The sequence below is a fragment of the Manis javanica genome, chromosome 4, assembly GCF_040802235.1.
Source record: "Manis javanica isolate MJ-LG chromosome 4, MJ_LKY, whole genome shotgun sequence".
Lineage (NCBI taxonomy): Eukaryota > Metazoa > Chordata > Mammalia > Pholidota > Manidae > Manis > Manis javanica.
The window spans coordinates 68,534,016-68,547,695 of record NC_133159.1 but is presented as its reverse complement, the minus strand read 5'-3'; the positions used below and the strand labels follow the sequence as shown (position 1 = coordinate 68,547,695).

The window sequence follows — 13,680 nt, the reverse complement described above, 5'->3', positions numbered from 1 at the left end:
AGGGAAAGATACTGTTCAGGGCCTGAACTGCCTTCTCCCCTCTCTCCTGCCTAGAAGTCTTTTTGTTTGTGTTAGTTGGGGTCTAGAACTGGGAGAACCCGACGTTCATAAGCATTTTCTTACATGGAAGTGCCTAGACCATGAGTATGAATTCTTTTAGAGAAGTGAGTTTGAGTTTAAAAAGTTGTGTGTTTCAAGCCTGAAATAAAATCTGTGGAGCTGTGTGGCCCCCAGGGACCTGAGGAAGAGAAAAGCCAAACCCAGGTTTGCTGGGTGGACATGCACCTGCTCCTGACACAGATGGCACCTGGATCTAGGTGGGATCCCTTTTGGTATTCTTGGCTAATACAATGGAAAATGGTCGGGGTGTGTGTGCTATCTCCCTGCCCATCCATAATCAACCTGAAATGCTGTAAGTTTTATAAGTGAGGAAATCATAGCAAAGGAAAGTTAATTTGTCTAAGGTGCCTAATGGTAAAAGGACTATTAGATGTGTTGGAGACTCTCAGGCCTATGCATCTTGTTTCAACTTTCTTTCAACTGGAAAACATTTTTCTCTAAAAACAGTCTTAAGTAGAAGTCCAGTATACTAATAGGCAACTAGTATGCCTGCTCTGATTAAAGTAAGATGAAGGCCAAGAGTTCACTCCTAGTTACACCCTCTTTACTTTGAGCAGCTCCTGAAGTACCTCCATAAACTCAGTGTAGTGCTCTTGAGAGTAGAGTTGGAAAAACATTGACTTACAAAATGCTGCCACCCTCAGACCCACTCTGGTTCACCTTGGTAAATAATTTATTCAGCAAACATACTGTGTAGCTACTGAGAGCCAGACCCTAGGAATACGAGATTAAATAAATAGTGTCTGCCATCAAGAAGCTCCTGGTCTGAGGGAGGAAAACATTTGAGAAAAATAATAAATAGAACACAAGCAACCACCTATAGCCTTTCTGTATCAATTCTCACAACTGTGAGAAATAGGAATGGTTAGCCCTTTCCCAGAGGAGAAAACTAAAATCAGAGAAATTAAGAGCATGTATTGTCATGCATCCCTGAGTGACAGAATTAAGATTACCATCCTTGTCCCAGGCATGCCAAAATTTAGGTTTGCTCTTCTGTGGGATGCAGCCTGCAATTTGATGTAAATCTTTAACTAAATAAGCACATTCCATCACAGATTTAAATTTAAAATGCAAATCACTTAAACAAGAACGGAAAAAAGCCCTCAGAACCCAACAGATTACATCATTATCATAATAATACCACCTTATATAAGCGCAGTTATCACGTACCTATTGTCTCCTTCCCTTCTCACAACTACTCTGTAAGTAGGAAGGACAGGTATTATTATTTGCATTTCACAGAAGAGAAAGTAAGTCTCTGGATTATTTATCAAAGTAATCTGGTGGAGTTAAAATTACTGGCCTAAAACGAAATAGTAAATTTATCTTGCAGTCCCTATCCCTAACTAGCTATGAGACCATGGACAAGTCCACTAACCCTGTTGACCCACAATTTGCTCATCAGTAAAAGTATAGGGTCCAGATACCCCGGACTTCAGTTAAGGTCCCTTCATTTCTGATATGCGATGAATTTACAAGATAGTGTAGTGTATGTCTTGGTCAGGAAAAGAACCCTACGATTCTAAATCTTTCTTCAATTTCATGCTGCTTGTTAATATTAAGCTGTAGGGAACTTTATGGTTTCCTACAAAGGCAGAGCATTTGGTCATGTAACAATTTAAATTTTAACAATCTATTTTAATTATAATTAGACCAATTATAATTGAAAGGGTAGGTGAATAGTCCTTGCTAGTTAGAAGCTATGAGCCTACATGTAAATTCAAGAACATGCAGGTGGCAGAACACTGAAGAAAAATCTAGATGGATATAAAGTAACAGACAGAGAAGTGATAGCACTGTGTGATTGCACTACAAACTTCCTGGCCAGCGGGATGCTTTAGTAATGCAGACCACAAAATTATCAGGGCAGCAACACCTATTCGTGTTAGGGATCCCAGCCTCCAAGTATCTGCAGAAACTTTCATTCCTTGGAAAGCAAAACTCTCACAGTTTCTTGCCCAACCTTGCTGATAATTTCATTTCCCAGAAGGCAGAGTAAGCAGTGAGGGGAACTCCTATTCCGGACCCAATTCTGACAGAAACCAGTAGGTAAAATGGAAATCATTGAGAACCTTAGGGAAAAGCAGCCATGTGTTCTTAGAGTTTGATTTAAGCAGTGTTCTGCCTATACAAACACAAACGATTCTAATGAGCAAGGAAATGGGGAAGAAACTAAAGAAACCAGTGTGCTGTGCAGGGACCTACTGACAGGTTCTGAATTTAAAACAGCATGTGCAAAAAGATGGCAAAAGGGGACACATAATTGAGCACAAATATAGGAAGGTAGCACAGACCTATAAAAATAACATCAGCAAGACTAAAGCACAAAAAGAGCTGGGGCTTGTGAAGGATGCTGAAGAGAACCAAAAATGATTTCCTTAGCACGAAATGGGGAAGAAGTTCAATACACGGATGGGCCTATTTTTTAAAGTCAAAGACATAAAATTCATTCATGAAAAAGAGAAAGCAATGTGTTTAGTCCTTTGTGTTTCTTCCCTGTTGGTTCATTCATATCTCTGCTTGCATGTCACCTCTTCAGAGAGCACTCTGACCAGTCTTTCTAAAATAATTCTGCCATCCAAACTCTTAAACTTTTCATTCTTTCTAGCACTGCCATTATTTTTACATACTTAACTATTTTCTTTCTCCTGTATTAGTATGTAAACTCTGTGAATACAGGGACTTTAATTTGTTTAGTACTGTATCTTGAAAGTCTTATGTGTACCAAGTTACTGCTCAATATTTGTTGAATAAATGAAGTCAAGAGCATTATATATTGGCTAAAAATTGAAAGATGATATAGGTAAAGGGATTATAATGTAGATAACACTTATTAAGGACCTAGCAGGTGTCATAACCCAAGTATTTATATGAGTTCTTTCATTTAATCATCCTTGCTGCCCTGTAAAGAATACAATATTATCAAATTCAAGAATTTGTTCCAGAGGGTGCAACTGCAGAAGTGTAAAACTAGGATGAGTCAAGAGAGTTAAGGCCATAGTCTCATCCCTTCACCTGCGTGCTATACTAGGACTGGTCTAGCTGCCAATATGTCTCTGGCTGTCATTCCTTTCATTCCTTGGAAGCAAAACACTCACAGTTTCATGTCCAACCAATTATTACCACAATATCTAAATGAGATTATGGGGTTTGCTTTTGAGAAATAGTGTGGAGGGTGTAAAGACCAAAGAAGTCCACCCCAAAATGTGCCAGTTTGTCATGTGGACTGTTTTGAGCTGAAGGCAATCAGGCACTGGACCCATTCCATTCCTTAGCTTAAGACGACATATACATCTCATTTTACCTTTCTGTCTTTGAACCTCTTGTATATGTAGGGCTCCTGTATGTACAAAATTCAATTTGATTTTCTCTTATTAATCTGTCTCACATCAATTTAATTCTTAGCCCAGTGAGAAGAACCTTGAAGAGCAGAGATAAAATTTCCTCCCCAACAAGGGGATAAGAGGAGAATACTTCATGTTAAAAAAAATGGCACAGTTTGCAAATTTCAGATTCATGAAACTGATGTTGCTTGGGGAGGAATAACCTAGATTGTATTTATAAAATACAATATTTTGAGCATTTTTAAAAATGGTCATCAGGAAAAGTATAACTTTAACAAGAATAAGCTATAAAGCCCAATCTTAGATATTCTTTTCTGTAAAATTGGTACACTCGTATATCAGGGCAATAGCTATTAGATGTCTAGATTCTAGCAAATAATTTAATAAGGTCTTTCTTTGTGTCTTTGTGGACCAGATGGAGAATATAGGTTTTGGGATAGTACTATTACATATTTTCATAACTGTCTGCATGATTGCACCCAGTGTCAATTTTAATGAATCTGTGTTAGCCTGGAAGAAGGTTTTTCAAGTGGTATAGCACAGGTCTTTGTCCTTGGCCTTGTCTAATGTGAACATATTTATCAGTGACTAAGATAAAGCTATAAGGAGGCATACATATCAAAAAACCAGTTACATGAGATAAGGAAGGTGAGTAAATACATTAGATTATAAGATCAGGATATACATGTTCTTAACTAAAACCTGGACAAAATCTAACAATTTATGATTTGGTTGGAATAATTGTGGGATCCTACCTTGGGACCAAAGCACCAACTGCCTTAATGTGATTTAAGGGATATGTGATTTAGCAACGAAAAAGAGGAGCTTTACTTGGTAGTGAATCAGTGGTATAATACCAGAAGCAGAACAAGGAGGAGGAGAAGAAGAAGAAGAAGGAGATGAGTAATAATTTAAGCTGTGTTAATACATTTTGAATGTGCATAAAATAATGGAGGACATAATCTAACTATTTCGAACTGTTCAGATTACCATGCTTAGTTCCGAGAGCAACATTTTAAGGAAGACACAAATGGAAAGACTACACAATTTCTGGTATTTAGACAGCCTGAATGGTAAGGGGATTTAAAACCATCTTACATGAGAAAAGGTTGAATGAACTGAGGAACTTCTAGCCTGAAAAGTTTTATATTTGATAGCTATTTAAGAATAGTATAAATATAATAATAGTAATTTTTTATTAAAGTACCATAATCATAATAATTTTAATAATTATCCAGCACTTACTCTTTGCTAGGCACTCTGCAAAACAGTTTACATTAATTAATGCTAGTCACAGCCCCAAGAAGTGGGTTCTAGTTATAGATTAGAAAATTGAGGCTGAGAGAGATTAAATAACATGGCTAAGTAACTAAAAGCTAGCAAGTGATAATGCTTGACTTTGAACCCAAGTCTGTCTTTCTCCAATGTCAGCCACTGATCCTCTTTAACAGATTTCACCATCAAATAGAAACTAAATTATATTATGTATGTATATGTGTATATTTATGTACATGATGATAAAATTATATAAAATAACAATCAAAACTATCTTTAGTAAAAAGACTGGAAGTAGAATATCAAACTTTTTAATGTGATTGCCTTTGATATTGAGAATGTGGCTATTTTCTTCTTTGATCTACTTCTTTTAATTTTCCAATTCCCCTTTACTAAGCCTATCCTAATTTCATAAAACTCTCACCTATATTTTTTGAATTAAAAATAATATTTTGTGGAAGAGGGGTTAGCTTTGTTCCAAATGGCCCAAAGAAATTGAATAAGATACAGCAAGATATAATGAGGCATACTTCAGTTTAAAAACAGAGTTGTTTGTAGTCAGAATTTTTCAAAAATGCAATATATTGCTAGAAGAAATAGTGATCTTCCTGTTCCTGGTGATGCTAACCCAAGTCTGGAAACACTAAAATTGCATATTCAGTGTGGTCAAGATTCTAATCTGAAGCATCCATGATGTTCGAAATACAGCCAGGAAAAAATAAGCCAAGGACTAGGTAGTTGGTTAATATACCACTTCATACTAAAGCCTTGCAGTCTGCTAAAGAGGCCTCACTTTATACGTACTTTTAATAAAGTATTTGTGTAATGAATACATGAATGTATATATTTAGAACAGAAAAAGTAGATCACAGATTATACTTAGTTTTTGTACTAGCCTTTTTACAAGGTATGCCCAGATAGCAAAGACTATACCGATAGACATCATGCTCATTTGTTTGTGCAAGTTCCCAGGTACTCTGGCTGTTGACATCTGAGCCCGGAATACATATAAGTGGTCCCTCCAGGGAATGTCACTTGGGCATGATGTCCTCACATGCTTTACCTCTCTGCCTCCATTTCAGACTCCTATAGGCATCCCACTTTTTTTTTTAAACCAGGACATCTATTAACTAAGCTGAAATCTCCCGAAAATCAGTAATCATGTCTGTTTTGATCTTCTTATAATTGTATAATGCTTGATATAATAACGAATATTTATTGAATTAATCAGTTTGGCAGATATGTTCAGCAAGTTTCTCTTTTGTTATCTAACTATGGTTGGAGAACTGCCTTTGATTTCAAGTATAGATAACAGCAGAATTTATCTCTAAAGATTGCCATTATTTGTTCTTTTATAGAGGCATGTTTCCTATCTATGAGTAGATACAAAGACCCACTGCTTCACCTTGAAGTTCTTTTTTATTTAAAGTAAGAAAAGCAGGATGATTTTTCTTTTCGGTGTATAAAGTTGTGAATTTTTGCTGGATGGTAAGTACATAAATCGAGGACCTTATTAGAATTTGAAACCTTATTTCCTCTTTTTCCAAGGTGAACTCTAGACCCACTTTCACTTGTGGTCCTACCATAAAAAAAAAAAACATGTTTCAATGTGAATAGGTCCAGGGTACAAAATAACTCCAAGAGAAGTAGATGTTTCTGCCAGTTCTTTCTCTTAGTGAAGGAAGTAGTGAAGGGGACATCCTAGTGCTGGAACCTGCTTATCAGTTTTACAGTGAACAAACTGCATAGTGTTCATTCATTTTTACTATTATGTATCCTATTAAAGTATCTTTTTGACTTTTTTGTAGCTTCTCAGGAGGACATATCATAACCTACAATAGATGTAAACCTTCAATGAGTATTCTTGAAATATATTGTTAACATAAAGATTCACCATTTTACTTCAAAAAAAGTGAAATTAGGCTTATTACTAAAACAATACTGGGTAATGGAAGGCACAGAATAAAAGGAACAGAATAAAAGGCAAAGGTAAGAAGTTTTGGGGAAGCCAACATGGGCAAACAGAAATAACAGATGTCCATTATTCATAGATCAACATAGGCACATACTAAAAATACCAATTTCTATTTCACATGACTAGATTCTGACTCAGTAGACATAGTCTGGGGCCAGAATATCTGTAATTTAAAAATGCCACCCAAAATTCTGATGCACAGCCAGGTTTAAAGCATTAACTTCATACTGGGGATAAGAAAAGACTAGAGAGCCAACCTCATTCTCAACAAATTCACAATCTGGTGGGTTTGCTTACTATAAATGCTTGAATTAGAATGATGAGAAGCTGAAGATTATTGGAATATTTCAAGTAAGAAAAGCAAAGCCTAAGATAAGGCAATAATAGTGGAAACAAAGAGCAGAGCAGATATTTGAGACACGTTATGGGTATGTTTGACAGAGAGGGTTTCCTCTGAGGACTCTCCTTGGTTTGTATTGGTATCTTCTATCTATATCTTCACATAGTCTTCCTCTGTGTGTGTGTCCTAATCTCTTCTTATAAGGACACCAGTCATATTGAATTAGGGTTTATGCCAGTGACCTCACTTACCCTTAGTAACTCTTTAAAGACTGTCTGCAAAAGCAGTCATATTCTGAGGTACTGAGGGTTTAGACTTAAACACATGAATTTAGGGGGGACACAATTCAGCACATAACACAAAACTAGAAAGTAAATTAAAATGGACCAGCTAGCTCCTTAACATAGTGTAAAATGCTCAATAATAATTGTACAATCTTCCCTTAAATTTCAGGTCCTTCCTCTTCCATTCAGTCTGTGTAAAATCTCAGTAGAAAGTAACTGAAATATAATATATCCAAGAAGGGCTTCTTGGTGAAATTGCTCTAGATAGGAGAAATTTAATTATCAAAATATTAGTGTTCTTAAACGTTATCATAAGTAATGATTTTAGGTAATCTTTATTACTTTGACCTGACTGGGACAAATCAGAGGGAAGAGGTACATTCTGGTCAGGTTAGGGCTTTAAAAGAGCTCACCCAGGAACTCTTCTCAATTCCCTTCCCTTGTGGTAGAAAAGGTATTAAAGGTATTATTCACCCATTACCTTCTATGATTATCAGCATGCAGAGAAACCATCTCCGAATGTAATTTTCTTTATTTTCTTTATATAAGTGTAGTTACCAGGACCAGCAACTGTATTTGCAAGTTACAAAAACAACTCAAATAAGCTTCAGCAAAGCAAAGTGTAACTAGGTTTAGCTTGCAGTTTAAACCTGACTACATTATCCATTTCTAACTTTATACCAAAGAAAGGTTCACTTGGTATTTATGAGGGAATTAAATGCTAAAAAGAGAAAATATTTTTGAATATAGTTTTATGTGCAATAAGGAATAAAGAAAGAAAAAATAATGGAAATGAAAATTCTAATATTTGATTTCTTTGTAGACCGGTCTTTTTGTCTTTTTTCACCTGATTTTTTTTTTTGCATTCTGTATGTGAATTCTGATTGTGGGCTTACACTCCTGGAATTTTATGTGTTAAAATTCTTAGAGGGATGCAGTAAAATTGGGTTCTCCAATGGGGATTTTCCTTTGTTGCTGCAAGGCACAGGAGGCACAGCTAGGGACCATTTTAAACTAAATTCTTACTTTGAGTCTTTAGACCTCTGAGATTGTGTGAATTCCTACTGGAAACACAGTAAGGTTGATTTATGATTATGAATTTTCAAAGGATATTTTTCTCTTTAGTTATACATTTAAGATTTAAAACTTTTCTTGCAGTCCTCTATGGGATGGATTTATCTGTAGATCAGGTTAATGAGGAGGATATGTCCACTTTGTATCTTAGCATTAAGCCCTGGGTCTTGTAATTTTTCCTGTGTCAGCAAGGACATGAAAAGTGAAATTCATGTCCCATTCAGTAATGTTCTCAGTGTAAGAGATACTTCAGTGTTCAGCAGTCCTTCTTAAGAAAAATCATGTTTTCCTTCAAATTAATGTAGAAAAAACATTTGATAAAATTCAATGTCCATAAAAGATAATCAAAGCAAACTAAAAAGAAAAAGGAAAATTTCTTAAGTTGATAAAGATATCTACAAAAAAATCCCTACAACTTTGGTGAAATGTTCAAAGTATTTTCTTTTAAAAATCAGGAAAAAAAACAAAATTGCCTATTATTACCATTCTATAAAATACTGGATTACAGGTCTAGTTGGTGGAGTACAAAAGAAAAAAGAAATGAAAATATAAAATAGGAAAGGAAGAAAAACTAGCCTTATACACATAAGATACTGTTTCTATATGAAATCCAAGATAAAATACAGATAAATTATGAGTTAATAAGAAGAAATTATGAGAATTAATTTAGAAGGTTTGCTGGATAAAAAATACAAAAATTTTTTGTACTTCTATGTGCCAGAAACAAACATGAGAAACTATAACTTTAAAAAAGAAGTTATTAAAGAGAGATAATTTTTAAATATCTTATAAAAAATATTGGGAGAGTAACACATTTATGGAAGAAACAAAAATATTTTTGAAAAACATTATAGAAAATCTAAACAAACATAAAAGTAAACCATATTCTTGGATTGTAATGGAACACTAAAAATTATAATACAGGCATCAATTCCATTCAAATTCATCTGTAGATGCCAAAAAATTTCAACCAAGTTTGTGTGTCCGTAGAAGGGCACAGTAACAAGTTTTTTCCATATAGAAAAGGGCCAAGATACCCTTAAAGAAGAACAAATAAAAGAACTTAACAGATTTTTAAAGTTAGCAGTGTAATATTAGTGAAGGGATAGACAAATTAACCAATAGAATTAAACTAAAGAGAACTAAAAATTAGATCATAAAGATATGGAAACTTGATTCATGAAAAGGAGCTTTGAAGATCAGTGCAGAAAGTACAAGACTATAATTTCTGTTTTTAAAATTGTACTTATTTTTGTACATATCCATTTATACATGTTAAAGAATGTTTATAGCAGCACTATGTACAATCATAAAATCAAAAACAAATTGGAAACAACCCAAATATCTATAAAGAAGACCATAAATTATAGCATGTAATGGAATACTATACAGCAGTATAAACTAATGAATTATACTTATGTGCTATTTAAATGGTTGAAATTCAAACACTTAATGATGAATGGAAATGTCACAGAAAAATACATGAATTTTTATTTACATAATATGGCAAACATGTCAACCAAACAATAATATGTTTAGGGATGAGGTAAATACATGAGGTAAAATTACAAGGAAAAGGAAGGGATAGAGAAAATTTGGGATAATCTTTAGCTCTGAAGAAAAGGCTTAAAGAATTGCAAAAGGGTACACAGAGACCTTAACAGGTCAAGAGGGGGCACATGTATTCATTATTTATTCCTCATATATGCATTAGAAATTGTATTTTTTAGATATTAAATATTAATTTTTTCAAGAAAAGGAAGTATTTAACCTTATAAACTATGTATAACAATTCACAACACACCAGAAATGTCTTTTTATTTATTTAATAATTTTGATTTGTATATCTGAACTGATATATAATGGCAGTAAATCATTTCAGAAGCCAATTTAGTATATTGCTTCGGAAGTTCAGAGCTTAAAGCAAATGGATTAACCACTCATCAAGAAAGACACCCTGTATTCAAAGACAATGGCTACTAACAGCATATTCAACTAACTGCTTTAAAAGTGGGGCTTTTTTTTTAAACAAGGTAATCTAGTATCAGTAATCAGTGCAGGAGTGAACTGTCTCTTGTAAAAAGCCCATCAATTGTTTTTTGCTAATTAAGATGAATATTATTCCTGTGAAATGAACCAAGAAGTTGTATGAAACTGGAAATCCCTAAAGAGATCTATAATCTACAAGAATAATTGCATGCAATTTTAGTTGTAGGAAAAGGAGAGTACTGTTTTATCTTTGCTTTTTTCATAAACTTAAAAATAAGAAACCTGTTGGCCAATTAACAATACTTTAATATTACTATCATCTGACCTAAAATTGACATTCAATATGTTGGAAACTATTGTGGAATTTTAAAAGATAAATGGCAAAATTACTATATAGTTAACTTCAATATGTAATTTTTATCATTAATATATCAGGTAACAACTTTTTATTAATGTTCTCAAAAATAAAATATATTTTATTATAGATTAAAGACTGGATGCTGTGACTATTAACAGAAATATGCATTTAATCTTTATTTACTAAGTATAGCTACAATTGGAAATGAGAGGGAAAATCTTTTTTGTAGAGGTATAGATTAATTACATTAAGAACTTTGCTTTATTTAAATAGTTGGCATTTCTTTTTCTTGAAATCAGGTGGCTTTATTTATTTATTTTTATTTACTTGTAGTCTATCAGGAAAACTTGATAATGCTGAAGATTTACTATCTTTTAAAGCGCAGTTTTATTAAATACAGGTAAAATATATATTTACACTTCAGTTACAGTTCATGTAGTAATTCAGAACTTCAGCTGCCTGCTTGGTTGATTTTGCACAGTTACAAATCAAAAAGAAGTAGTTGGAATGAGCAGATGTTTTATTTATCCAATAATCTGTTACATTGAATCTGACCTTGGTTATGGGTAAAAGGTTAAGTTTGTTTATTTCATTTCTAAAATGTCGTGATATGTTACTTGTACTAAAGATGTTACAGAGAACATGCAAAAAAGAAAATTATGAATTTAAAATTTTGATCCCATTAAATCTGATTTGCTTCCTGGCAGCATAAACTTAAACCTATTAGGAATATGTATTTCCATATATAAATAGGTGCGAATTTGGCTTCCCACTCTTTAGAGAAGGCTGATACTAGATTTTTTCTGATACTATTCACAATATTGCCTCATTAAAGTAAAGTGAGGAAATTCAGGTTAAAATTTTTAGAAATTACTTTCAAAAAATTCATTTAAAAATAATATGGAAAGAATATTTTCAAAATACACAATGTATGACTTTATTTCCAAAATATAATTTAGATGAGACTTTCAGTATAAGAGAATTTTGCAAATAATGAAATTTACCCTTTTAATCGTCAACAATTTGTTCATTCTAACTCCAAATCTCACCATTGTATGAACAGAATTAGATGCTTACCGGTTTACCTTTTTTGCTTCCCTAAATTTCTTCTAAAACTACTGGCTTATTTACAGATAAAGTTAGTGGACACATGAGATATAACTACAATTTATACTTTTTTTTTTTTTTTTTTTTAGGAGAGCAAGGTACAGGCTTTTATTTAGAGATAAAGTGAAAAGACAGATCTCCTGGCTCATGCTAGGAGGGGACAAGAGAGTTCTACAATTTATACTTTTATGCTAAGATGCTATCCTATAATAAACTGCTCTTGAGAAGAAATCTTTAATTTCAAAAATATCCTATCAGTTACATTATTTATTATGTTTACTATTAGTAAATGATTTATTAACATTACTTTAGGTTGAAAGCAACTCGTGTGCTAACATTTCATTACATTTGCCTAGTTGTCTATTATATACTTTATTTCTTTTAATCTTGGACCCTAAATAATTCTGCACATTAAAATTGCAACAAAGATAATTGGTTATAGATAGATAAATTACACACATTTTAGATCAAAATTTTCTGTTGTCACTGAGTAGTTTGATCAGACTTTGAAGTGTGAGCTTATTTTTAAAGTTTTACATTAATGTTTTAGCCTTTTCCTAGACATTTTCTTCTTCTGAGAAAGGTTCATATAATGCCAAATTCTTACAAACTAAAAACCATTGTGAATCTGCAGATCTTATTATTTCAATTTTAAAATGTTAATTTTTTTTCACACATATGCCTGAGCTCTAGGAGTACTTTTATATTGGAGTAAAGTTGATAAAAGTAAAAGCTTTAACCTCATTTTAGAACCTTCATTGTTACTTTTTTACCAAAATAATCTTCAATTTATATTTTTTAATGTTCTTGAGATTAGGTGGAATTTTTTTTAATTGCAGATCATTTTGATTATACAACTGACACAAATATTGTTTCTCAGTTTTATATATATGCATTTCAGTAATAATAAATAATATGTCTTGAATAGCCTATTCAAATAATGCTTTTGTTCTGATTATAAGAATAATACACATTTATTATAGGAGAATAAAAAAGAAGAAATGAACAATATTAAACTACCCTATTTCCACTGTTTTGTGTGCCTTTTGTGCCTCTCTTTTCTAAACCTACAACATGATCTATAATCCTCTTCCCTCGATGCACAAGCACACAACACATTATGTATGTTTTTTGTGCCCTGCTTCACTTAACAGTACTTTTTAATGATTGGTTTATTTCAGTGATTTTGTTTTATTTTCTACAGTAAGAAATTCCTTCTTTTTACAGGGAATACCCAAAAATCCCTTAGGGAAAAAAAAAAGAACTTTACAGGAGATGGTAATAACTTACTGAGAAATATCAATTTACATAGACTTTTCCCTTTCAAGAAGATTAATTTTTATTGTTATTTGAATTATAAAGAAGTTATGATTAAGACTAAAACCAAACATTATCTTTATGTTACAAAAACATAAAGACAACAAAACTATGTGTTTAAACAAAACCATATAGTTCCTAGCTTGCCTAGGAGAAGTTATGATATATGCCCTTAGAAAACAAACATTTTTAAATTCACAGGTGCTGCAAAGCCCTGGTCAAACATAAATTACAATCAGTTTTTATGTAACAGTAAAAATTCCAAAGGACTCTTATACTCTCTCAATATGTATTACAGATATGCTTTTTCTTTCTGCTCATAGAATGTAACCACATTTACTCCTTCCTACACCTGTGTATATTTTTAAATAAATTACTCCAGAAATCAAAATGTTGACTACACTATGTTCAAATGCAATAAAACAGAGAAAGCAAAAACTTTGTATACCTTCTGAAGATGCTGTAGCGTATTTGTTGAGAATTTTGGAATGTTTATA

General features: G+C 32.8%; 1 protein-coding gene and 1 long non-coding RNA gene across 14 annotated transcripts in view; one reads left to right on the top strand and one right to left on the bottom strand.

Annotated features, from left to right (window-relative positions):
* LOC108393041 (uncharacterized) overlaps positions 1-13,680 on the top strand; it is a 165,292-nt gene that overhangs the window by 14,545 nt on the left and 137,067 nt on the right. The gene's annotated exons all lie outside the window — the stretch shown is intronic.
* The window catches only part of ADGRL2 (adhesion G protein-coupled receptor L2), a 261,756-nt gene that overhangs the window by 191,818 nt on the left and 56,258 nt on the right, over positions 1-13,680 (bottom strand). The window lies entirely within an intron of this gene.